The following is a 27,245-nucleotide window of genomic DNA, read 5'->3' on the forward strand; positions in this document are numbered from 1 at the left end:
CCATCTGCCCCCAGCACAGGGAAGTCCTACCGGAGGGGACCCTGTGGGGAGCCTTCAGGAGGAAGGTGTGGGCCAGAGCAGGCTGAGCCCAGGCAAAGGCAGACAGGCGGCAGGTGTGGCTGCCCTTCTCAGGGAGGGCCCCGGGAGAGGGCGGCAGTGCCCAGCCCATGAGAGGGCAGATGATGCCCGTCAGGGGAGCCAGGGCCTTGCCCTGAGCGCACTTGGCACTGCAGAGAACAGACCAGCAGGGCAGCCCATCGCTCTGGCAGCCAGTGTGCCAGCACCGGGTTTAAAGTGCTCTCTCACACTGTGGCCTGGGGACACCTAGAACCCTCAGGTCTTGGATGGCGGGTAGAAAGACTCAACACATGTCACTCCTAACATCTGATTACATGATGAACAGGGGATTATAGTGATCTTTATTTATGTTCTATTTTATTTTTTTCAGAGAGGAAGGGAGAGGGAGAGAGAGATAGAAACATCAATGAATAGGGAGAATCATTGATCAGCTGCCTCCTGCACGCCCCACATTGGGGATCGAGCCTGCAACCCGGGCTTGTGCCATGACCAGAAATCCAACCATGAGCTCCTGGTTCATAGGTTGATGCTCAATCACTGAGCCACACCAGCTGGGCTTGGATTCTGGCTTTTGGCTTTCCAACGCCATCACTGCTGACAGGGCTGGTCCTGGGACACAGTCATCAAGCACATCGTACAGATGAGAAGGAAACCTAAGCTGAGAAGGGGAAATTACAACAACTAAACAGAAGGCAGGAAGGTGAGCCCAGGGCAGCCTGTCTGGCTTTCTTCTCCATGGCTGCAGCCCCCATGATGCACCCCGTCATTTGCAATGGCTGAGAGTCACCCTGTTTTCTGTATGTAACAGCTGTCCCCAGCCACGGCCCAGGCCCAGCAGGGTGGGCCTCTCTGCCCACCCCTGCCCGCATCCTCTCCAGGCGGCCCTGGGTGTTTGCCATCTACTAATTACCCTGATTCCTAAATATGCGCAACACTAACATTCCCAGATCGCTTCCTCCTATAATTTCATGTAACAGGTCCCCTCGTATAGAAAGTCCCTAATTTTAATTGCATATTATGCTCCCTCTCAGAGGGCAGACAGCTATTTTTTCATCCAGCTAATTGTTCAAGAGACAAACACAGGGAACACATCGCACCAAATTAAGTATTTGCTTGTCGCTGTTACTACTGGGGCTGGGTTACATCCCCGATTCCCTTACAGGACCTCCCGAGGAAATCTTGGCATCTTTAAAAAAAAAGAATTATTTTCTGGCTCAGCCTACCTACGATTATATAAAGGCCAACCAATCCTAGGGTTGTACTATTACCACGACGATGGCAGCCACTAAGACAATGCAAAGATGTGCAGCTGTGTGTTTTACTTGATAAAAGAGGAAAAAGTACACAAATAGTGCTCACTGAATGCCTACCGTGTGCCAAGCACTGGTCTGGGCATAAGAAAAAATTCACTATTTCCTCTGTCTCGTTCGGGAACGACTTAAGGGATGCTGCTCCCCACTCTTAGTTCAATGAGAGCTGAAGATCAGAGAAGGAAAACCTCCGTGGGCACCAGGCACACAGCTGGGCATCAGCAGAGGGGGTCCGGAGCCCAGGGCAGTGGACACCCAAAGCCGCCCCTCCCAGCCTAATAACTGACTCCACGGAAAGAGACGAGCATCTCAAGTCCCACTTTGTACCTATGGTCACCTTCACAGACAGGAAGTGATCTTCCCCACTCTGGTGGGTCAAGCTGTGCATCACAAGCCAGGTGAGGAAGGTGCCAGGACTCCCCCGAAACAGCCCTGAGACTAAGAAGTCTGCTGCCTCTGCCTGGCGCTCTTCCCACGCCAGAGTCTTACACTGTGCCTGCCTTTTGCACGCCTGCACCCTGGGCTACACACACACACACACACACACACACACATACTTAAACACACACACACACACTCACTCACACACACTCACACACACATTCTCATAGTCACACACACAATCACACTCATACACATTCACACATGCTCACGCTCACACATACATTCATTCACACACTCACACACAAACTCATACACATACACACACTCAATAACACATAAACGCACACACACATTCACACACACACACACCTGGGCTACATACACACACTCACACACATATACACATTCACACATACATACACACTCACGCACATACACACTCTCACACACAGACACAGCTGCAGGATCGGAGCCACATTCACCAGACTTAAGACTGGCTTTCTTCCTGGGGAGTTCTCTCTCCAGCTGAGTGAGGAACATGTGCAGAGGGGAACTGAACATACATACACCCAGCCCGCCAGGGGGCCTGTTCACACAGATGCACGGACAGCTCCGTCCCGGGTCTCCCAGCCCTGGGTGGTTTGGGGGTCACGATGTATGGCAAAGCCTGGCTGGGGGGACGAATGGGCAGGGCCTGATGCCCTCCTGAAGAAAGAACAGAGGCGGGGAGACGTGGAAGGGGAAAGGGAGCCATACATCTGGATCGAGGCTTCATACAGTTTCCCACCGAGAAGGGAGGGCCTTCCGATCACGTCTGATGTCACGTCCTATCCAGGGTATCCGGGCTCCCAGACTACAGGCCCCCAAAATGTGGAGAGTGAGCCAGGACCATGATGCTGCCGGAAGAGAGGGCTTTCCTGCACCTGGAAAACCACCCGGGGGGCAACTCCTACTCAGCACTGTTGCTTCCAACCGCCTCCAACCGCAGTCTCCTTCAACAAACACTCCCTGAGCACTGCCATGCGCCCGGCATTCTTCCAGCTGCGTGGGATTTATCAGCGACCAGGAGGCTGGCTGTGCGGCACTGACATTCTAGAGCGGATGCCGAGGGCAGATACCGCCAGTGTCCATGAGGCCCCTGCCCCGACCATCTGACACGCACAGGGACACAATGTAGGCTCAGAGGGACTTGGGGGGCCTTCTCTGTGGTCAAGCTGAGCGAAGTGCCAGAACTGGGGTGAGAATATCCCAGACACATGAGTGGAAGCCTGCTGGGCAGCCACTCCTATTTCACTACCAGCCTGGAGGCCCATGCTGGCTGAGTTCCCCCACCACTGCCTCCCCTGCATTCTCCAGGCAAAGGTTCCATCACATTCAGTAACAGCCAATGCAGGGATGCATCTCCAGGAAAAAGTACAGGGGAAGCTGGCAGTAATGCGTTGCTTCCCATCTGTGCAGGTTTTGAAGAAATAGCATCTTTACTGAGCTATAGCTCACATACCAGAATATTTACAGGATACTGAACCCATCTCATTGTGAAGGTCAGGCTTTGGGAGTGAGGCAGGGAGACAGGAGGCAAGGCCCCAGGGGAAAGACATGCCTTTAGCCCCAAGAAAGTAAGTGCAGACCAAGCCCTGAGAGGCGGAGGAATTGGGGACAGGATGCGAGATGGCAGGGGCACGCCATCCTCTGTAGGCCGATACTGTGGAGAGCTAGGGCCTGGGGTCAAGTGGACTACACCCAGATCCTGACTCTGCCACTTCTCAGCTCTGTTCACTTGAGTAAGTTACTGACCCTCTCTGAACCTCAGTGTTCCCATCTGTAGAATGGAGCTAAGGCAAGTGTCTGCCTCAGAGGCCACTGGGGGTGTTCAATGAGGCAGGATTTCTACAGAGCCTCACCTCACTCTAGGCCCTAAGTATCCTCCTTCTTCCTAAAACTCTCCCATTCTAAAGAGACAAAGCCCCAACCCCTCATCTTCTAAGAGCCCACAACTGACAACACCCCACGCCTGAACCACTCCTGCCTTCTTTCCCCACAAACCGGCCACTCTCCTCTGAAGACCACATGCCGCCCTGTCCCTAGGCTTCAAGGCAGGGGGGCGGGAGAGAAGGGGGTTAGGAGGACTCCCTCCAGCTGCCGCGGAGGCAGCACGGCATGCAGGGGCTGGGAAATCAGACGTTTCCCAGTAAAAAGCGCCTGGCACAGAGTGTTTTACTGGCGGAGTGCAGATCGTCGTGGAGATGGGGCCTGGGTTGGACCTTGCCAGCCCACCGGAAGCAGGGGGGTGTTGAGTGGACAGCAGAGGTGAGAGAGCCTCAGGCTGCAGGAGGGGCAACGAGATGGAGAGAAAGAGCGGTGACTACAGCCAGGTAGTCAGGCCCACTCGCTGGGCAGGGAGACGTCCAGCGCCTGCCTGGCTTTCAGACATTCAACACCCCTGGCTGAGACCCTGTTATATGACATCGACTAGTGACAAAGACTCTCTCCTAAAACAAAGTAACAAAGACAAAGAAAAATGTTAAGAAAGGGCTCAGGGATGGGGTGGGGGTGGGGCAGGGAGTACATCAGACTTGTAGGGATCTCTATGTTGTTTGAAAAATTCTTTAGGTGAATTTGATCTCTATCTTCCTAGAGGAGCATATTCTTCTGACTGAAATGCAAATAATAATGAGCACATCTCATACCAGAATTTAGGGGTATTATTCAAAGCTGTTCTCAGAGGAAAATGTATAGCCTTAATGCTGTCAATATTGAAGGAGGTTATATTAAAGTAAATAAAGTGAGCTTTAAATTGAATATAATTTTTAAAAATATAAGGAATAGCTTAATGGAATTAAAAACACAAAAGCATGAATTAAGAATAAGTTTTTTAAAATTCTAGAGCTGGTTAAATATAAACCAAGAACTTTTTAATAGGAAGCTTTTATAACCACAGATATAGATACATTTTTAACCACAAAAAATATGTTTTATAGTTAGTTCTATGCTAGGACTTTTTAAAAGTTGATAAATAGATTATTTTAAAGGAAAATATAAATTACCAAAATTAGTTCAAAAAATAAACCCTCAACACAGCAGAGAGATACAATAAAAAATTAAAGTTCTTTTAAATCATCAGAAACGGATCATGAATCATTCCTCTGGCTCTTAGGGAAAATGACAGCTCTCCCAATCCATTTTGGGGAGAACAGCATCATGGTGAAAAGCTAACAAAAATAAGATTTTTTTTAAGAAAAAGAAGAAAAAGCATTCTGTCAAATACTTACAGTATCAAACTTCTGAAATAACATCCTAGGAGAAAAATCCAGCCGCATATTAAGAGAACAAAACTTATTATGTCCAGATAGGACATTATGTCCAGTAAGGCAAAAAATAGTAAGGCGTCTATGCCAAGAACATGAGAGACAGCCTACCATTAGAAAAGTTATTTATGGGAGTCATCACATTAATAAGTCAAAGGGAATGAATCCATATCATTACCTTAATAGACGCCCAATGGTAACTGATCAAGTTTAATACCTGTTCCTGATATTTCTACTAAATTAGTATCATTGAAAGAATACCTTAATATGGTGAAATTATTTGAAACCAACAGGAAACATCTTATACCTAATGTTGAAAACCGAGAGATGTTCCCACTAAGGCAATACACAGAAGGCTTTAGAAAGCAGAAACTCAAGGATAAAACCATAAGACCAGTTTGATGGGGTAAATTTTGCATATAAAGATGTGAAACTTTCGAAGAAGAAAACCACAAACAATAAATTTTAAAGACAAGTGACAATTTGGGGAACATATTTGAGATACAGCTGATAATCATGCAAGAATGTATTTTTTATTTCTTTCAAAAAATATAGATTAAGTACCTATTACGTACCAGGCTGGGTTCTAAGCACTGTCAAATCAAACATACAAGAGACTGTCTTCAGGAAATAAACAAATGTGGCTCTTTCTGTGAGGTGGGATTTATAGTGGTTTTCATGTTTTTCTTTGAGATTTTATACTTTCCCCCAAATGCCCTCCATGAAACATGATTTAAAGCTTAGTGCCATTCTCAGTCTAGGCTATAATTTGGGCTTTGCTGGGAAGCTTAAACAAATACGAAGACATAAACTGATAACACACATTTTTCAAAAAAGGTTCCCGAGAAATCTTCATAGCAATAGAAAAAAACCACTGGCCTCAACCTCATACTACACACAAAAAACAAATCCCGGGTGATGGAGGACCCCCACATAAAAGGAAGACGAGGACACTTGTAGAAGAAAATAATGGAGTTGATCGGCGTGGCTTTTTCATAAGGGAAGTAATTTACCAATTTCACTGCATTAAAATTCAGAACCTTCGTTCCTAAAACAAAACAGTAGCAACAAAACTATTAAGAGAGAGCAACGTGAAGCTGCTGAGTGAGGGAAGGTATCTGCTTGCTACACACACATCTCCTCAAAGGCTTTTACCCAGAATATGTAGGGAAAACGCAGGCAACCTAATGGCAAAGCAAGGTAGAGGCTGCGGGACTCACTTCACAAAATGGCTTTTCATCAAATAAAAAGTGCGCAACCTCATAAGCCATCAGGGAAATGCAAATTTAAGCCACAATGACAGGTCCACACACCCGTCCGAATGGCTAGAATTAAATGGTTGACAGTATGAAGGTTTGCTAAGACGTGGTGTGGGGACACCTCTTCTACATTATGACCAGACGAGACTATGAAGTGGTGCCACCACGTGGCAAACAGATACATCCTGTATTTCAAGGTGAACATATCCTATACCTAACCATTGTGCTCCTAGGTACAGACCTTGCAAAAACACGTAGGTATATGCACCAAAAAGCACATACATAAAGTTCCCAGTGACATTATTTGTAATAATCCAATAGGGGGACCGACTCAGATGTCCATTAATGGTGACTGATGGTCTGGTCACATAATGGGATTCCATACAGTGATGAAAATAAATGAGCTACAGCAACGCTCAATAACATGGATATACCTCACAAACGTAAGTCTGAATGAAAGGAATTTACACACAAAATAATAGCTTGTATCTGGTTCCATTACATCAAGTCCAAAGACAGGCAACGGTTAACTACAGTGTTTGGCAATGACTACTTAAGGGAAAAGCAAGAAAATGATTGTTGTGGAAGTGAGGAGAGTGGTTAGTTTCTGGGGAGAGTCTGGGCAGTAAATGGAAAGGGACAGGGTGGGAGCTGCCAGTCCTGGCACTGTTCTTCCCTAATGGTGGTGACATAGCTGAACATCAATCCACTAAGTGGTACCCTTGTGTCCTGCATTTCTCTTCCTACATGTCATGATCACAGTAACAAAGATATTAAAGCAACGACGACAAAAATACTGATGCCTGGACCCCATCCCGGACCAATGAGACAGAATCGGAATGGGAGGCGTGGCACCTGTGATTTCAAACACTCCCAAGGCCAAGGCGGCCTGATGCAGCCCGAGGGCGGAGAAGCAGCCCTGGAGGCAACAGGTAAGGCCAGACACATGCTCTCCAGTCTGCGTGCCTAAGCTGAAATGCCATCTCCTTATCTCTCGGACTCTAAGTGCTCTCCATGCCTCAGTTTCCTCTGTAAAGTGGGTGCAAAAGCATTACTTATAAGTATTTTCTAAGGATTACAAATGTTAATGCCCACGAAGGGTTTGGTGTGCTGCCTGGCATGTGTTAAGTCCCCAATAAGCATTAGGCTGGTATTTTTTTCTTCAAAATCTTTATGTTTTTAATTTTTAAATATATCTTAATTATTGATTTCAGAGAGGAAGGAAGAGGGAGAGAGAGATAGAAACATCAGTGATGAGAGAGAATCACTGATCGACTGCCTTCTGCATGCCCCACATTGGGGATCAAGCCCCCAACCCGGGCATGTGTCCTGGCAAGAAATTGAACTGTGACCTCCTCCTGGTTCATAGGTTGACGCTCAACCACTGACTCAGGCCATAGGCTAGTATCTTTGTAATAATAAAGTAGCAACACATATTTTTAAATTAGATAACGTGAATGAAGGAATCAACATAACTCCAAACACTTAGCAGGCTCTTTGAAAAGTGTTGTTAAATATTTGGTTTCTACAATCTCAGGACAAATCAAGATCATCCTCAGTAGTGGAAAGCCTTTATCCTTTGGGGCGGAGCAGCAGGGAGAGGTGGGATTTAATTTCAGAAAATACCAAATGTCATTCAGAATCCAAAGAGAGGAGGTAGTTGTGGGAGTTTTGTAAGTTCCCCAGAGACAAAGCCTAGACCCTTTTCCTGATTCTACAGACAGTGGCTGCAACGCCCCCTGTGAGTGGTGGTGTGCACTGCATTGAGGTTCATTTGCTCTGTCGCTCAGAAACTGGCCAGAATGTAAGCATCCCCTCCACCTTTCCCAGACTGGCTGACTGGGGGCCAGGCACATACCCTCTGCAAGCCTCAGTGTCCCAAAATGGAGAAGGTGACAATGGAGAAGGTGACAAAGGCAGCTCTGTCACCTGTCCTTGACGTTTTGGTGAGTCTGACATCAGGGATACAAAGCCCTGGACATACAATATGTGCTCAGCTGAGCAATGCTCTGTGCCCCCATGCCCAGCAGGTGGCTGGGGATCGACTCTGATTAAACCAAGTCTGTAGACAGATCAGGATTTTAGGAGCCTTAGGAGCTAAAACAAACACCAACTTACTGCTCAGCAAGGCTGCACTGGGGGACACAGTGCTCGCTGAGGGAAAACAGAAACACCCTTCCCACAGGCCCACAGCAGCCAGAAGACAGAACACGTCTTCCCCTCCCGCAGCAGGAGACTAAAAAGATGGCTTCCCCGCCCTATCTGGTGTGGCTCAGTGGTTGAGCACCTACCTATGAACCAGGAGGTCACGGTTTGATTCCAGTCAAGGGCACATGCCTGAGTTGTAGTCTCGATCCCCAGTAGGTGGCATGCAGGAGGCAGCCAATCAATTATTCTCTCTCATCATTGATGTTTCTATCTCTTTTTCCCTCTCCCTTCCTCTCTGAAATCAATAAAAATATATTTTTTAAAAAACAACAGAACGGCTGCCTTACTCCTCTGCATTCTCCCCCCCACCCCACCCCCTCTCTGCAGACTGATGCTCAGCCCTGGGCCAGAGAGCCTCTGGCCCACACTCCACACGGGAGCAACATTCTGCAGCCGACCTCCCAGGTACTTCTAACTGCTTCCTGTGCAGATGCTCCCGGCGCTGTCTTGGAAACCGCCTCCTGTGCTTGGACAAGGTGGGTGTGCACATGGTGTTTTCTTGATCCAGAAAAAGGAAAAATAATCCATCCTATAGCCCCCACCAAACGCACACTCTGACCGTGACATATGAACAAGGCGTATGTGTTCACATACCTCACCTGTGTGTGTGTGGGGGGGGTGCTCTTGTGTGCATGCAGGATGCTGTCCTGGACCACGGTGGACTTTAATTACCCGGCTGTTCCAAGCCAGAATCTTTCAATGCCATCAGCATCGGCTTTTCCCCTGGAGAACTGTATCCGGTTACAGCGTATTTCCTCGGACCTGAATCGAGCGAGACACTTTCCCTCCATGAAGAACAGTGGCTCTTCAGCACTTGGGTCAATTTTATTGACTTGCCTCCAATGGAAACTCTCTAGGACTCATCTTTGTTCCTGAGATGGGTTAAGATTTTCTGGAGGAGAATTTACCATTTTTGCTGTGATCTTCAAAACAGAGGCACTCTGCTGGCCCCCTAGCCCTGCCCATAACCCATTACCTGTCTGATCTCAACTACCACCACTCGTCATCTTCCTAACTCGACCCCAGCCACGCTAGCCTCCTTGCTGTTCCTCAAAAATGCCAGGTACGTTTCTACCCCAGGGCCTTTACACTAGCTGTTTCCCTGGCCCAGAAGTTCTTATTTCACATGGCTCATCCCTTCATCTCCCTTGACTCCTTATTCAAGTGTCATATTCCCAGTGACGCCTACAGTTCTCCCCTTTTAAAACTGCAACGCTCTCCTCCACCCCATTTTGACCACCCCTTAACCCTGATCTATGGCACTTCTCATATTATAATTAACTTAAGATGTAGTTTTAAAAAATTGTTTCCTGAAGTTCTTTATTATCTGTGTGTCCCACATGCTCTAGAATGTAAATTCCATGACACTAGGAATTTTCCAGTTTTACTCACTTCTAGGTCCCCAACATGAGGCACATAGGAGGTCCTTAATAAATATTTTGACATTTTTATTACTAGCCCATCTTTTCCCACTGAAGTCTTCTTCCATGAAGAAGCATACGGCTTCATAGGTGGATCTCTCTTCAAACGTCACATCGAGAGAGAGCACCCTATTTAAACAGCGCTCCCTCTGCTTCCCCAGCCCACCATCACTTTATTCTCATCCTAGAATGCAGTGCCCTTTGATACTATGCAGCGTCAGAGGCACAGTTCTACCCTTCTTGTTGCTTGTGTCTCTATCCCAATCACGTAGAACAGAGCTCAGCACATTTTCCCTTTACAGAAAACAAAACAGAACGTAAATATTTCAGGCTTTGCAGCTATAATATCCTTGTCTCAATGACTCAACTCTGCCTTGTAACACGGTATATGAACAATAAGTACCCTGTGTTCCAAAATAAACCTTTATCTACAAACAGAAGTCATGGGCTGGATCGGGGCTGCAGGCCATAGTTTGCTGGCACATAGTAGGTGTTCAATAAGCACTTGCTGAATAGATGAAGGAACTGCATAATTCATAGAGTGCCTACTTTGTGGCAGGCACCACACTTGAGTGTTCTGTCAAACATTTCATTCTAGCCACAGAACAATCTATTAAATGAAGGACTCTTAGCCCCGAGTTAGAGGTCAAAGGGCAGAGGCTAAGAGTGGTCCTGTGATTTTTCCTAAGGTCATTGTAAGTGACAACGTGGGGACTAATTCCGGTCATTCAGGCCCCTGCTCATCCCACCTCAGGGCATGCGTCTCCCATTCTTGTTGCAGCTCCGTGAAAATGCTGAGTCATGATGAAGATGAGGGCTGTCACTCTCTGTCGCTCCCTGCGCATGTATTCTTCCACTCTCTGTGCAGCCAGGGTACTGTGGACGAAAGGGGCCACATGCTAACCTGACAGCTCAGGAAAGGCCTGCATGGCCGTCTTGCAAACTCAGAGACCTAGAGTAGCCACAAAGGATGGTCTGAAATTAAACTTTAACTAAAAGCAGTTATGGTGGGTAGTTACGTCCTAGGCCATTCATTATCTTCCCTGACAAGGTTAACCTTTACCTTAACTGAGCCTATCTGCCTTTTTGCATCTATAATAACATACCCTTTTAACTTCCCTTTTTCTGGACCCCTTGGAGCACAACCTAATGTGCTGGGTGCCAGGACAGAGACCACAAATTCCTTCATTGTTATCATGTTGATTGTTCCTGCGTCCACTTAAGTATGTTTTTTACTTTTACTTTTATCCAATCCCAGGGGTTTCCTTGCTTTGCTTTCTCCCGTCTTTCTAGCCTATCACCAATGGATTTCATGTAACCCACCTTCGTCCCTTTCCTTTGACTGCAATGTATAAATACGGATGTAACCCGCCATTCTCCGGAGCATGATCTCAATTCGTTGAGGTTCTGCTTCCCGATATATGTCGACAGTTTGGCTCAAATAAACTCACAACAATTCTTTAGAGGTTTCAATGGTTTTTTACATTAACAGAGCCAAGTATCCCAAAGCCCCTTGATCTGCTCAGTGGGAAACAGGATCCAAATCAGACTCCAGAGTCAAGCAGAGACGCTGCCAGCATGTGGCAAATATGGACCCTGGGCTAGGGACAGGCCATGGGCATAAAAACCCGATTCTGACTCTGGTGTGCCTCAGGGGGAAAGGCAAGAAGGGCAAGCACTCGGGGGGCCTTCTCTGTGCCAGGCTGTGTGACATCCTTCCTGCCACACTCGGAAGGTGATGGGCACCACCAGAAAATCCAGACAAAGGGGAGCCCTGGGGACAAAGGTAGACTTTGACCTTGAAGCTCGGGAAAGTCTTTAGCAGAAGGTCACAGTTGAGCCATAAGTTTGGGGGAGTCAGAATTTGGGGACCAAATTTCATCCTTGGCATTTCCTGAGACCTTGGGTACATGACTCTATTTCCCCATGTCTCCAAATTGTGATTAGAAATAGTACAAACCCCCATCACCAAAACCTGTTTTTAGAAAATGAAATGGGCTCATTTAGATACTTAAAAGGTGGCCACTACTATCACCCCATCATCATGATTTGATGGGTCCTTGAAGGATGGAGCGGGGCTCAGCACAGTGTGATGAGTGTGGGGTAGAGGGAGAAGTTCCAGGTCTACCCGCAGCACGTTAATCAGCCAGAAAAGTCCCCAAATCGGATCATTTGCTTATTTAACCAGCACCAAGCCCCACGGAGAAACTCCATCTGTTGCTAAGAGGTGGTGACGTGCACCTTGGCCAGGGCTGTCTGGATGTCTTGGGAAGACAAACCGTGCTTCTGCCCAGAGATACAACTTACATCACACCCAAGGACCAGCTCCAATCAAAGAGGATGTGGAAACTGGGCTGGGGTCTGCTGGTAATGGCCCACCTCCCTGGCTGCCAACCCTAACTCGATTAGTCAGCCCAAGCATCACTCATTCAGAGCACACAGATGGGGGTGCAGTGCTAATGGGCATTTCCTTACTATTCCCTTCCAGTCCCTGCTGTTTTCCTGCAGCTCTCCATCCACACCAGGTCCTAAGACAGAGGTGGGGAACATCCGGCCTGTGGGCCGCATAAGGCCCGGGAAATCATTTGGTCTGGCCCCGCCAAGGCATTAGGGGTGAGTTAATTAAATGTTTGAGCAAATACAGCAGGCTAATTTTTAAGGTGATAATTTTGTATGACCTGTGAATGATGTTACAAATATCCAAATGGCCTTTGGCAGAAAAAGGTGTCCCACCCATGCCCGAACAGAAGCCGCAGAGTCTAACTCAGTAGCCAAGAGATGGCTTAGAGCAGTGGTTCTCAACCTTCCTAATGCCGCGACCTTATAATACAGTTCCTCATGTTGTGGTGACCCCCAACCATAAAATTATTTTCGTTGCTACTTTATAAATGTAATTTTGCTACTGTTATGAATCGTAATGTAAATATCTGATATGCAGGATGTATTTTCATTGTTACAAATTGAACATAATTAAAGCATAGTGATTAATCACAAAAAGAATATGTAATTGTATATGTGTTTTCCAACAGTCTTAGGCGACCCCTGTGAAAGGGTCATTGGACCGCCAAAGGGGTCGCGACCCACAGGTTGAGAACCATTGGCTTAGAGTCTGATTTCACATAACACACTTAAATCAAAGTGGTCCCCAACTCCACTCAATACATCTTGACAACCAGTTTTTAACTTGCCCAAGGCAGTTCAGAAACATGGAAACAAACCCAGGAAAGTGGAAAGGCATTTAATCAAAGAGTAATAACGCCTGCGGTTACCTCGCATCCTGTCCTAAGGAGGTTTCTGAGTCAGCAAGCACTGCGGAGCTTCTCCGATGCATCGGGGCCGGGACAGGTGCTCTCCTATTGATTCCTCTCAACACCCCCAGAAAGGCACTGGGCCATCCGTATAGGGGCTGGAGCTCAGGGAGCTTAAGGGACTTATTCAAGCACAAAGGAACCAATGGCACCTCCCAGGGGAACACACATCTCACCAGAGACCAGGAATATTCATGGGGACTAGAACTGGCATTGAGCGATGGCCTTAGCTAGCCTGCTCCTCTCTCAGATGCTAGTCCTAGGCCGTGTCACAGCCCCACGTTCAGCCCCAGCTCTGCCACTACAGTCTGTCTGAGCTCCAGCACATTACCGAATGCCAGTAATTTCAATTTCCTCATCTGCTACTGGAGGCATTCTAGTATCTATTCCTAGAATTGTGGTGAGGATTAAAAGAGGGCATCCCCGAGAAGCCTCTGGCACACTGTCTCATCTGAGTGAGCTTGTCCACACCCCCGGGGCCACAGTCACAGCTGCAGCCAGCCCACTCCTCTGAGAGCTGGGCTCACACAGTCGTCCACCCACCCGGCATCTCCACCTGGATGGTTCACTGGCATCTTTGATATATATATTAAATACTCGATTTCCCTTCCAAAGTTTTTGATTCCCGGACCTCCATCTCAGAAAAGACCACCGGTTCCCTCCTTGTGGCTACAACTGGACTCTAGGAAATCATCCTCAATTCTTCCCTCCACATGCGGTCCCAGTTAATCCATCACAGAGTCCTCCTGCACCGTCACTTGTACATCTTTGCAGCCACTGACTTCCATCCATCTGCTGGTCTAAAACCAGGATCTCCTGTCTGGCCCCGGTGCTGGGGTCATAGCAATGAACCAAACAGCAACATCTCTTGGTTTCTCCTTTGTAAAGCGAGTCAGCGCAATGATTCCATTAGAGAACACCTGGAAAGCCTGGGCATAAATATTCCACATGTATCGTTACCTGCAAGGGAAGAAGAACCTAGACCAGCTGTGGGCAAACTAGGGCCCGCGGGCCGGATCCGGCCCGTTTGAAATGAATAAAACTAAAAAAATAAATAAATAAAAAAAGACCGTACCCTTTTATGTAATGATGTTTACTTTGAATTTATATTAGTTCACACAAACACTCCATCCATGCTTTTGTTCCGGCCCTCCGGTCCAGTTTAAGAACCCATTGTGGCCCTCGAGTCAAAAAGTTTGCCCACCCCTGACCTAGACCAAGGCAGTAGGTCAGTAGAAAGGAGAAGTGGGAAGAGAAGATCAAAGGAATCCTCACTGAGAGTAAGAAAATAAACAAAATAAGACTAAGTTAGAAAACGAAGTACTTTCAGGATGCTAGATTTTCAAGTTTATTTCTGAGTTTCTTAACAAGCAAGTCAAAGGGAAAAACAAGAGCAGCTACAAGCATCCCTGTCCAAACGACAAAAACTAGGTGATAACAGCGCCCTCTACTGAGCACCTGTAGCATGCCGGGCACTCCTCGGCCCTGTGGGGTATGAGGATGGACCAGATGGGTTATGGAAGGATTTCCATCTTACATGGTGCCTACCCTCCTTTAATACTAGTTCATCCTGGCCAGCGTGGCTCAGTGGTTGAATGTGGACCTATGACCCAGGAGGTAACAGATTGATTCCTGATCAGGGTACATGCCTGGGTTGCAGGCTCGATCCCCAGGGGGGGTGTGCAGAAGGCAGCTGATCAATAGTTCTCTCTCATCATTGATGATCCTATCTCTTTCTCCTCCCTCCCTCCCTCTCTGAAATCAAATAAAATATATTTTAAAAAATAGTAGTTCATATTCTTAATAATAATGGTTGAGTTTACTTTATTCCAAAAATAACTATAGTTCTTGTTATTACTACTTATTAGTATACTATTTATTAGTATACTCCGAGATGACTATAGCTGGGTTATGTCACCTTCTGACAGTTGAGCCCATTCATTTCCCAAGTGGTGTATTATTATTACTACACTTTTCATAAAAAGCTCCACTGCCAAAGACACACATCAGATTCAGCTGATTTAGTTTGATGGTGGCTTAATGGGCTGAAATCTCATTTTACCAAATCACTAGTTGAAACCACACTCTGCAGTCTGGCTGCGCAGGGCTCCCGTGTCCCACGTGATTGTCCTGCATGTGGTTGACCATCACCCCTCCACCCTGCCTGACTTCAGGGGCCTTTGCAATGCACAGTGAGTGGGAGGGGGCCAGGCTGGGGAACAAAGGTCTAAGGAGTGACCATGGGTGAGGCAGACACCTCCTTGGCTCATAGAGTATTTGGCATGAACCAGCCCTTCCTTCCCACTTAGTAATTATAATTGTAAATTTAATTTAAATATACTTTTATTACTAATTTAATTAAAATTTTAATTACTTTATAATAATAGTGTAAATTACATTTATAATAATTATTTTGAAAGGTTAAAAAGATAGTGCCCAAAGAAGGTAACTTGTTCAAGGGCACACAGAAGATGCAGGAAACAAAGTCATTATCCCCCTAACTCCAAAGTTCAGGAATCTATTTTCCTAAATTAAGCTAAATGGCCACGGTCTACCCATCTGTCTGTCTGTCTATCGTCCTAGGATTGTCTTTTAAGGAAAAGTATATCTACTATTTAAAAGTCAAATGAAACATTTACTCCTTGTGCAGTAGCCTCACAAGGTCATTGGGGTGTGTGTGTGTGTGTGTGTGTGTGTTTGGGTGGTTACTCGGGGAGAGCAGGGGGAGACAGATGGTGTCAAAGGCAAAGACCGAGAATCAAACTCCAGAGTTTCACCCGATTCCCCATCAGTTAATAAAATCATCAGGTTTCTAGAGAAACCTTTTGTCTTCAAGGGCAAGCCCAAGTCCCAGAATCCAGTCATGACCCTGCAATGAGTCTGTGCTGAACCAAGACACAAAGGACTTCAGGTCTCTGCCATTCTTTGCCTTTCTGACTCATTGGTTCTTTTTTCTTTTCATTTTTGTGTGCAATGAACACTCTCTCTGAGCCCCCCAATTTTGGAGCTTCTTGGTTTTGCTTTTGCATTTTATTCATTTTTTAAAATGTGTCAGAATAGAATAGAATGGGGGAAAAACAAAGTATAGTGGCTTTTATTTTTAAAATGGCATTCTCTAAAATGATTCGCTCATTATTCACATTTTCTAAATTCTCTATGTACTTTTCCTCTGCCAAAAAAAAGTTTCAAATGTCAGAATCTTATTTGGGGAGCCCCAAGAACTCAGCATTGTATTAAAGGTTACTTGCATAACCTTTCCCTCTATTAAAATGTTATCTTAATTTTGCTAGAAATGTATCAATAGTATAAAGAATACAGGTTAGGTGGCTGGGTACAGAGTGATAGGAAGAGATTGGATGATGCTAAGAATGCAGGGGGCGGGGGAGAGGGAGAGAGAGGTGGGAAGATGAGCTGGAAGCAAATAAACTACAGTGTCTGAGGGATCCAGTGGGCTTTCTCCCAACGCCACGTGATGCTGGCTCTTCCCAAAGGGAGGAGGGGAACACCAGACCCCATCCCCCAGGCAGCACTCGCCCCGGCTTGCACACCTGTAACCATGGGGTGAAGCCACCGTGCCTGCAACACCGGGAGACACAGTCAGTGCCCCCAGATGGCAGGTGCCCTTTGAGTCGGACCATCCAAGAAACTCACCAACACAACGGCATGGCTTCTCAAGGTTCCTGTGCAAACCCTGGGGGTGCCCACAAGATGCTGCGCACACACTCCTGGCATCATATACGTGTGATATCTATGTTTATTCACCAGCTGCGTCTCTGTACAGGCAGTAGAATCAACCTGCTTCACAGGTTTTTATTAACAACGATGCAATAAAAACTCTTTCAACGAGTCACAGAAATAGCTCTCACCTCTATGCACCCACAGAGCAGCCTGAGCCTCAGCTTTTTCTTGGCACTTTTTCTTCCAGTTTGAACAGTCTGAGTCTCATAAGAAGCTGTTAGATTAGCAACGAGCTGCCTGCCCCTTGGAAGACGTCTTTCCCGATGCTCCCATTTCCACTTTCTCTCATCCCTCCCCAACCGTCCTGCCTTCAGACACCACTTTCTACCTGTGGCCCATGGAGTGAGAGAAAGGAAAGAAAGGGGGACAACGCCCCTAAGAGGTCAATAACCCCTTACATTGTCCGAAATACCAAGTGTCCATAAAGTGGGAAGACCACCATCAGGGTCACTGTCACAATGCACCATCACTTAGGTGTCTGCGTGCACAGAAGATGGCGAGATACCCGAGGACAGGATACTCCTGCCCATCTCTAGGTCCCCAGTACCCAGCCCAGGGCCCGCTCCTTTACCACCTATTTCACTTCAGAGGAGCACTCCCTGGACCTCAGTTTTCTCTTCTGGAAAATGGAACCACTCTCACTGATGGTCTATTTTCAATACAGGAGCCAGAGAGAAGCTATTAAACCCAGATCACTCCTCAAAACTCCCCCTGGAGCTTCTTCAATTCCCCAGAGTGAAGGTCTAGGCCTCACAGAGTCCTCCTGGGCCCTGTGGTCTCCCCACTCTAGCCGTCAGCTCCATCAGGGCCAATTCTACATCTTGTCTGGGGATAAATTTCCAGCCCAGCGTCTCACAGATGCTCAATAAATATTTGCTAGAGGACCAATAAATAAAAGTCCCAATTTCAGAGCTACTGTCAAGGGGGAGACTATCGTACAATTTAGGGCTTTGAATCTATTTTGGTTTGTAGTGTTCCAAATTCTTTTCCTCAGTATGTCATCATGGATGCACAGCAAAATCATGTCTTCCACCTCTCCTAGGTCCACTGAAAAAATGATCCCAGCTTCCAGAGGTTGAGTTGCTTGGCCCAGTTTGGCTTCAACCAACCAATCACTCATTCATTTGTTCATTCATTCCCTTGGCAAATAGTCTCCTGTCCACACTCTGAGCCAGGCACTGGAGGCAGAATAAATAAGACACGGCCCCTGCCCTCCAGGCACTTATAGTCGAGTGGAGGAGACAAACAGGGAAGAAGGCCAAGTCAATATGCAAAGGTACATGCTAAGGAGGGAACATGCCTCAGAACCCAACCTGGCAGTCAAGAAAGGCTTCCAGAAGCAACGACAAATAGCTGAGACCTGGATGGTGAGTGGGAATCAGTCAAGCGAAGGATGGGAGGGCATGTACAGGGCTCAAGACAAACACATATGTGCCACTCAACCATGAATTTTTTACTACATCCAACACACATTTACTTGGCTTCCAGCTGAGTGCTCTTCTCTGGAACGAGGGAACTGAGCTAAAAACCAGCTCAAAGCCCATCCACCTCTAAGGTCATAGGGCTGGGTTGCTGGCTCATGTGATCATGGTCTGAGTGCTAGGTACGGAGCCGAAGCCCAGCTCTGCCTCTCCATGCAGCCTGTGCTCAAGCACCATCTGGAACTGACACTTGAGCAGCTTGGAACAACTGGCTCTCAACAGGATGGCCACAAGGGGCCCAGGCTGCCCGGGCCAGGAGCCAGCTCCCTGGTCCTGCCGATGCCACCACAGGTTCCTGCACAGCCATCCCCGGCGGCTCTGGCTCTGGCAGCCGAGAAAGCCCGGGAGGGACACAGGACATGCGCTCTGTGAAAGGGTCTCTTCCCCGTGTTACCTCCCTCAGGACAGAGTCACAGAGCCGCGTCCACGTGGGGAGAGACAGGCAGTGAGAAGCAGTCTGGAGGCACAGAGCAGCGGCCTCTCCCAGGGTCAGACGTGTGCATTGCCACCAGGCCCCCGTGTCTGCACACGAGGGCGTGAACCACAGCCCCTTTCCCTCCCTCCTCCTACGCGTCTCTCTTGCTCTTTCCCAGGAAATGGAAAGGCAGGTGGTGGATATGTTTCCTGTCTGCGGAACTGAGGCCCAGAGGGCGCCTTGCCCAGGCCTCTGTCACCAACCTCAGAGCTCTGGTCACACCCCAGACACTGCGGAGGACACACCACCACTCAGGCAGCTGAGCTGGGAAGCCGGCCACTCAGCCTCACAGCACCAGCATGGGAGGGCCGGAGACGGCTGGGCTGGGCTTCGGAGGCGGCAGGGCAGTCCTGCCCCAGGGGAATCGGCACAGGGACACAGCATCGGAAATGGGGCTACGAGTGACAAGGGCCTTCGGCTCGACCAAACTGGACTGAGCTCCTTCCTGAGCTTCTGGGCCGCCAGGACCTCCTACCTGCCGCCGTGAGAGGAAAGAAGGAAAGGGGAAAGGCGCCCACCGGGGGAGACACCAGTCCTTGGGGCTGGGCTCGAGAAGCTCATGGGAAATCCTGCGAGAAAGCGCAATGCAGGCAGAGTACTGCCCAGTGCCCGGCACAGCAAGTGCTCAGTGGCTGCCATCAGCTGCCACAGGACACCCTCCTGCTGGGTCCTTGGAGAGACACCTGGACAAGTGACACCAACCGCACCTCTGCAGACATGCAGATCCCGTGCTTCTAACCAGCCAGGAGGGATGCGCTGGGCCTCAGGGATGCCAAGGCCGGGTCACCGCACGGGACCTTGCAGAGATATTTCTGGAGGCGGCTTCCCTAATTTATAGCTGGCGTGACAGATGGCAAAGTGGGACCCATCTGCCGCGGTTTCAGCAGGGCCCCCGTGACACAACCACACCTGCCCCGCTTCTCGAAGTGAGATACAGACCTGGCATCTGCGACCCTGCTGTGCGCGCAAAACACCTGGCATCGTGTTCCAGCAGCTTCAGGCTCTTAGGTCAGGAGGCAGGAATGGGTGGTCAGGGGGCCCGGAGAGCCGCCTGGCTCTAAAGCTGCGGGCCATGCCGATGCCCTGTGGGGACTCGAGGAGCAAAGGGAGGACAGCAGGGCCACCGTGCCTGGCCCCGGGCAGCACTCAGAGGACCGCCAGTTGCTGCCCAGCACCACAGCCGGGGCAACATGCAAGATCCCAACTGTAAACAGGACCCTGATGCAGGTTCCGACTGGACCGAGAGCTTCGTTCTGTCACCCTCATTCATTTAAAGCAAAATGATCCTGATCTGATCCAACAGGCAGCCTTGGCTTCCCCATCCCTCACCTTTCAGCACATCAGCTGTGTGACCACTACACCCCACTGACACCTCAAAGTGTATCCATTCGAAAACTATTTGCTGTATAAATAAAAGAATGAGTGAATGCACACACATTCCCTCCCAATCTCCAAATGTCCTTTGCTCAACCCACTCTGCGCAAGGCAGCCAGAGAACCCTTGCGATCATACAAATCACCCACGTGCCGCTCCCACCCAACACCTGCCAGTGGCTCCCACCAGATCCTATGTAAACCCATCCCGGTGTGCCAGGACCTCTGCAGCATGGTCATGCCTATCCTTCTGACATTCATCTACTTCAGAGTTTCCTGAAAACACCATTCTTTCTCACAGGAGCCTCAAAATCCTCCATCTAGAAACTCCAGGTCACCCTCTAACTGCCCATTGAATTGTCACTTCCTCCAGGAAGCCTTCCCTGACTGCTACAAACTGAAAGAAGTAGCTTTCAGTGATGGTCATTCATTCAGAGTAGGGTGATTAAATATCTATGCTATGTCAGCAACCCCTTTCTTCAGGTTTCCATGACATTCTGTGGGTCTCCATTCATCTCTGTTCTCCCAACACAGGGCCCAAAGGCCTGCAGGAATGAAATGCCTGATTGTGGAATGAGTTAAATAAATGGACCCTGTGGTCCCCAGAAGGTGCCTCAATGGTTAACAAACTCTGTCAGATGTTGCCAAGGATGCAGCAGGAGGGAAAACACCCCCTTTCCTCCAGAACAGAACAAAGCTCTCGCCACATATGGCAGCAGATTCTCCGCATCCATTTTCAGAAGCTGAGGTTCCTGCTCGGCTCCTCCGAGAAGCAGGGCTTCCTCCGCGTGTGGGTCGCGCTGTCTGCAGGCGCACGTGACTGGGGAATCCCATCTGCTCCTGCCCACGCCCACCCATGACAAGCGAATTCGTCTGCAGTGCTTGCCAGGAGCTGCTGCTTCAGAGCAAAGGAGACGGGCGATGAATTATTCATTCCAAGGAGATGCTGGGCCCAGCCTCCCGGAGGGGGGTGTGCAGCCAGGAGAAGCACCGCCTGTGACTCCTGGGCTCAGGCCCCATTACACGAAATAATAATCATGAATAACAACAGCAGCATCTACCTTGTACTGAGTTCCTACAACCTGCCTCGCTGGGAGCTTAGCCTGTTATTATTTCATTTAATTTCCACAACAGCCCACAGGTATGACAGAGCATCATCCCCATTACAGATTAGGGGTCGGCCCTGCAAAGGGGACAGGACCAGCCCCAGGTCCTGCAGGTCCCCTGGTTGCTAGGAAGTCCTTGTTCCCCAGCAGGAGGAAGGAGCCTCCCACAAGCCCAGGGAGGGATCCCCACAGGCTGAGCTGGGAAATGCCTGGCCTCCCCTCCCCCCTCTGGATTTAACATTCAGAGCAGCACCTGCAGGCAGGATGACTGAGCCACCACCAGCCCAGCTGGGTCAAATGCAGCTGCTATTTCCAGCAGCTTCTCTCCCAGAGAAGCCCTGTCGCGTTTTCTGTGGCTGAATCGATGACTCTGGAGGATGGACAGTTAGATACTGCAGAGTTGGGGAGAAGTCAAGGGAGGGGGCTCCTTAGCAGATCAACAGTTATTAATGCCCAACCCCAGGGACCGATCTCAGGAAAGGAGATGGGACAACTGGCCTGATCCATTTAGGAGAAGAATGAAAATGCAAGTAGGCATGAAGCAAAAGAATGCATCAAGAGAACAAACAGGCGTTTTGCTTGTTATAAATTCATGACCCTCCTTGTTTCACAAGCGGTTTGGGGGACACTCACAAGATTCCATCCACCCTGGCAAAACAGAAACACACAGATAAGAAAGGAGAGGAGCCCTAACCGGTTTGGCTCAGTGGATGGAGCGTCGGCCTGCGGACTGAAGGGTCCCGGGTTCAATTCCCGTCAAGGGCATGTACCTAGGTTGTGGGCATATCCCCAGTAGGAGGTGTGCAGGAGGCAGCTGATCGATGTTTCTTTCTCATTGATGTTTCTAACTCTCTATCCCTCTCCCTTCCTCTCTGTAAAAAACCAATAAAATGTATTTTTTAAAAAACAACACAAAGAAAGGAGAGGAATGCTAAGTCACACACGATACACTGCCAGTCTAGAGGAAGGAGGGATGGGGAGTGGGCCGACCTAGGGCTCCAAGCCCCAAACCACAGCCTGGGAGACGCTGCATCCAGTCTGTTGGACACCTGGCAGGGCCCCAGTGCCACCCTGGTGCCCTCTGGCTGGGCTGTGTCACCTCATCCCAGCAAAGGAGATTCAAGGTCCCCAAAGCCAGGGCAGGTGCAGAAGTCCCTGGGTGGGGGGGCCTCGTGGGAGGACTGTCAGCCCCCCGGAGCCACATGCTGCCTGGACATAGACTCCAGGCTGCTACCCCCTTGTTCTTCCTCTCCAGACCCTGCCACCTGAGTGTCCCAGCAGGACTGTGCCTCAGCCCGACACCCGGCTCTGCAGCCGGAGCAAGGACAGTGCCTGCTTCTCTGGTGGTGGCTTCGGACCCTGCAAGCCCAGCACAGAAGGCCCCTGTGTTTCTCCAGGGCAAGTATCCCACCCCACGTCCCTTTGTAACTCCAGCCCTGCAACCAGCACATAGTAGGTGCCCTCTCCCCAAAATGCTGCTTGGGTTCACATGGAATAAACCTGCCTTTTAATCCAAATGTGATGTTTGAAAAGTAAACTAGAAGAGAAGTTTGAACAGAAGGAAACAAGAGTGAGTGTTTCGAAGGTTTATACAGTAACATGTATACTGAGGAGGGTCTCACCGTATTTTCTGAGATATATGCATATGCATGGATATAACATACAGTACTGTACTCATTGTATCCATAGATATGAATAAAATATGTTAAGATATTTGATCACTAAATGCATTCATGCCTGTGACTGGCACATAGATAGTTCAGTAAAATGGTAGTTTTGCTCTGGTCCAAAAAAAGCTCTAAGAAAATGGGATTCCGACAATCTAGTCACGGATGGTTCGATAAGAATTCTCAGGAAACCAGTGCTGGGAACTGGGAAATGCTCTCTAAAAACCACCGGTTACAAAAGGGCAAGTGAGTGAGCGGAGCAGAAGATGAGCCGCAGGAGGTGTATTCAAAAGTGTCTAGCCCGGCCAGCATGGCTGGGCATCTACCTATGAACCAGGCGGTTCAATTCCCGGTCAGGGCACATGCCCGGGTTGCAGGCCCGTTCCCCGGTGTGGGGCGTGCAGGAGGCAGCCGATTGAAGATTTTCTCTCATCATTGATGTTTCTATCTCCCTCTCCCTTCCTCTCTGAAATCGACAAAAATATATATACATATATTTTTTAAATATATTTTATTGATTTTTTACAGAGAGGAAAGGAGAGAGATAGATAGCTAGAAACATCGATGGGAGAGAAACATCGACCAGCTGCCCCCTGCACACCTCCCACGGGGGATGTGCCCGCAACCCAGGTACACGCCCTTGACCAGAACCGAACCTGGGACCCTTCAGTCCGCAGGCCGACGCTCCATCCACTGAGCCAAACCGGTTTTGGCAAAAATATATTTTTTAAAAAGTGTCTCTGAGCGGCAGGGAGAGCAGGAGAAGCGCAGACCCAGAAGGAGCAGCAGGAAGGCAGCAGCGAGGACCAAAATTGCACCATATAATCGCGTGCTGGGGTGGAAACCAAACGGGGATTAGCTGGGGCAGATGGTGGGCCCACCACCTGGGATGGGGGAAAGGGGGTCTTTTTTTCCTCAACTGGTGCTTCTGTCCTCAGCCAAAGAATGTTTTCCAAGCTAGAGACTGAGGAGACGGGAGAAAACTGGAACACAGGAGAGACGATAGCATGATGCGAGACGCTGGCCCAGGCAGACGCTCCTCCTAGACCTGCCTGCGGAATCGCCAATGAAATTTCATTTTCAAACAGGGGATCAGGCGAGGCCCGGGTCCTAATGATGGGCAAATGCTGACCCACTTTGCCCTCCCGCCTCCCCTGATGGGATTCGGCCGTGAGACCACCGTTTGGTGGAAGAAACTAAGTCTTGGCCGCTCTGGGGAGAGAGGTTGCTGGGACGTGGACCTGATTCCGTGGAATTGGGGTGAGTCCTGGAATGTCAGTGGCTGCCGAGTGGGAGGAAGGAGAGATGGGGAGGGGGCCAACCTAGGGCTCCAAGCCCCAAACCATAGCCTGGGAGACGCTGCATCTGGTCTGTTAAGACACCTGCTTCGCCATCCTGTCCCAGAAATGGAAGTGGTGACCCGTCCTGGTCGCTCTGTGTCCCCAGAGAAATGCAAACTGTGTCCTCTACTCACACAGGCAGTGGAGTCACGGGCCGTGGCAGCACCCCGTTTTGTCAGACCACATCCGACAAGGAATCTGGCTTCTTCCTGCTCTGGAGAAGGGGCTGGTGTCTTTTTTAAAGAAATATTTTTATTGATTTTTAGAGAGAGAGGAAGGGAGAGGGAGAGGACAGAAACATCAATGATGAGAGAGAATCGTTGATCAGCTGCCTACTGCACACCCCCTACTGGGGTTCGAGCCTGCAACCTGGGCATGTGCCCTGACAGGAAATCGAACCAGCGACCTCTTGGATACAGGGTCAACGCTTAATCACTGAGTGACGCCAGCCAGGCAGGGCTGACGTCTTAATGATGGAGTAGCTAGTGGACTCAAGCGTTGACTTATGTCAGAGTCTGGCTTCGCCACTCTACGACCATGAGATACGGACCATGTGACAGCTAGCTAACCTCTCCTGGTGCCAGGCCTCCTTCTGCAACAGGTCAATAGCTCTGCCCCCAGGGGTGTTGTGAGGAATAAACACAAAGGCCTCCCAGGGAGGCAAACTGATACCCATTTTGCAGCTGAGTAAACTGGCTCAGGCAGGTTAGTCACTTACCCACAGTCGCACAGCAGCATGTGGCAGAGCCCATGTCACTGCCTGGGAGCCACAATGACCTGCTGGGGTTCAGGTGGTGCCTAACCCTGACCCACTCTGTCCATCCACCACTGGGACCCGAGCAGACTGACAGGCAGCTCTGGAGGTGGCTTGGGGACACGGAACAACCGTATGGTACAGCTCAGTTAACTATAACCACGTCTTGAGCACAGCTAAAACTAGGGCAAAAGAATTATTTCTGGGATTTCTAAAAACCCCCACACAAAAAAACCTGCAGGAATATCCTAAATGTGTCTCAGCTTTTGCAGCCAAATGATCTCAAAGATCTCAAATGGAAGGCTTGCTATTATCCATTTTCTTTCCCACCAAGTCATATCCCTGTTCCTGATTGGAATGAGCCGGTTCCAATTAGCAACTCGCCCTCGCCCCCAAGCTGTTTCCAGGCCCAGGCAAGATATGGCATTGGTTTGTAAAAAATCATCAGATGCTACCCAGCTGGCGTGGCTCAGTGGTTGAGCATCGACCTATGAACCAGCAGGTCACGGGAGGGGCAGGGCTGGCTGCTGACTCACATGGCTGCAGACTCTGGCTCCGCCCAGGTGGCACGTTCTAAAGGGGAAGGCTTGCCCGTGGCCTCGGCCCTTCCTCCCAGGCCCACTGTGCTCCAGCCTCTGCCCCTTCTGAATGCTGCAGCCACTTGAAGACTCAGCCACTGTCAATACCTCCAGGGATGCTAACCATGACCTCATGTCACCCTGTTCCACTGCGTCATGACCCCCCCCCACCCCTCATTTTACAGGTGAGGAAACTGAGGCACTGATTGTCCCAAGGCCCACAGCCCATTCATGTGGGTATGCAGCCAGGACCCGCCCTCCTCTGGGCACCAGCACACTGGCCACAGAGGGGCGAGAGGCATGTAACCCACAGGGTCAAGATCAAGAGATCAGCTTACTCTCCCGGCGGCGTGGCTCAGTGGTTGAGTGTCAACCTATGAACAGGAGGTCACAGTTCAATTCCCAGTCAGGGCACATGCCCGGGTTGCGGGGTCCATCCCCAGTGTTGAGGGTATGGAGGAGGCAGCTGATCAATGATTCTCTCTCATCATTGATGTTTCTATTTCTTTCTCCCTCTCACCTCCTCTCTAAAATCTTTATATATATATATATATATATATATATATATATATATATATATATAATTTTTTTTTTTTTTTTTTTTAAGAGAGAGATTGGCTTACAGAAAGCTTACTGCATCCCAGACACTGGGCTAACTCCTTACACACATTCTTTCATCCTGAAACTGCCCTGCAAGGGAAGTATTTGTGAACTCCACCCAGCACTGGCTGGCGGGGTGACTTCAGACAATTACATTCTGCAGGTTACAGTTTCCTCATCTTAAACATGGTTACAAGAATAACAACGCCTGCTCTGAGAGCTCCTTAGGAAGGTGAAGGAGAATGCGCCAGGGAAAGAAAGGCTTAGCACAAAGGCAACACGGACACACTTAGGTAGCTTTGGTCATCATCCTTACGCCCCTATTTGTTCCATGTCCTCCTCTGATTGTTTAAAATATATTTTATTGATTTCAGAGATGAAAGGAAAGGGAAAGAGAGAGACACTGATGAGAGAGAATCATTGAGTGGCTGCCTCCTGTATGCCTTTTACTGGGGATCGAACCCACAACCCAGGCATGTGCCCTGACCGGGAATTGAACCGTGACCTCCTGGTTCATAGGTCAACGCTCAACCACTGAGCCATGCCAGCTGGGCAGCATCTGATTATTTTTTACAAACCAATGCCATATCTCCTTTCCTAACAGCTGTGACCCCAAAATCTCCACAGTGCATACACAGCACATATGTTCTTGGAATATTAAATGCACCAGGAAGTTTGCTGTTTAAAGGAACCCCTGGGGGACCCCATCTGTAAAGGCTTAGCATCCCCAGGCACATGAATACTCATGGAAGGTTTATCCGTTCGTGTGTGTGTGTGTGTGTGTGTGTGTGTGTGTGTAGTAGTTCCACACACGCTGGAACTACTTCAGTGGGGCACAGCCTGTCCACTCTGTGCATCCA

At 48.9% G+C, this 27,245-nt stretch overlaps 1 protein-coding gene across 1 annotated transcript in view; it reads right to left on the reverse strand.

Annotated features, from left to right (window-relative positions):
- The window catches only part of KCNQ3 (potassium voltage-gated channel subfamily Q member 3), a 163,683-nt gene that overhangs the window by 112,203 nt on the left and 24,235 nt on the right, over window positions 1–27,245 (reverse strand). The gene's annotated exons all lie outside the window — the stretch shown is intronic.

The sequence above is a fragment of the Myotis yumanensis genome, unplaced genomic scaffold (assembly GCF_028538775.1).
Source record: "Myotis yumanensis isolate MYYU_CA2020_CCGP unplaced genomic scaffold, mMyoYum1.0.hap1 SCAF_15, whole genome shotgun sequence".
NCBI lineage: Eukaryota > Metazoa > Chordata > Mammalia > Chiroptera > Vespertilionidae > Myotis > Myotis yumanensis.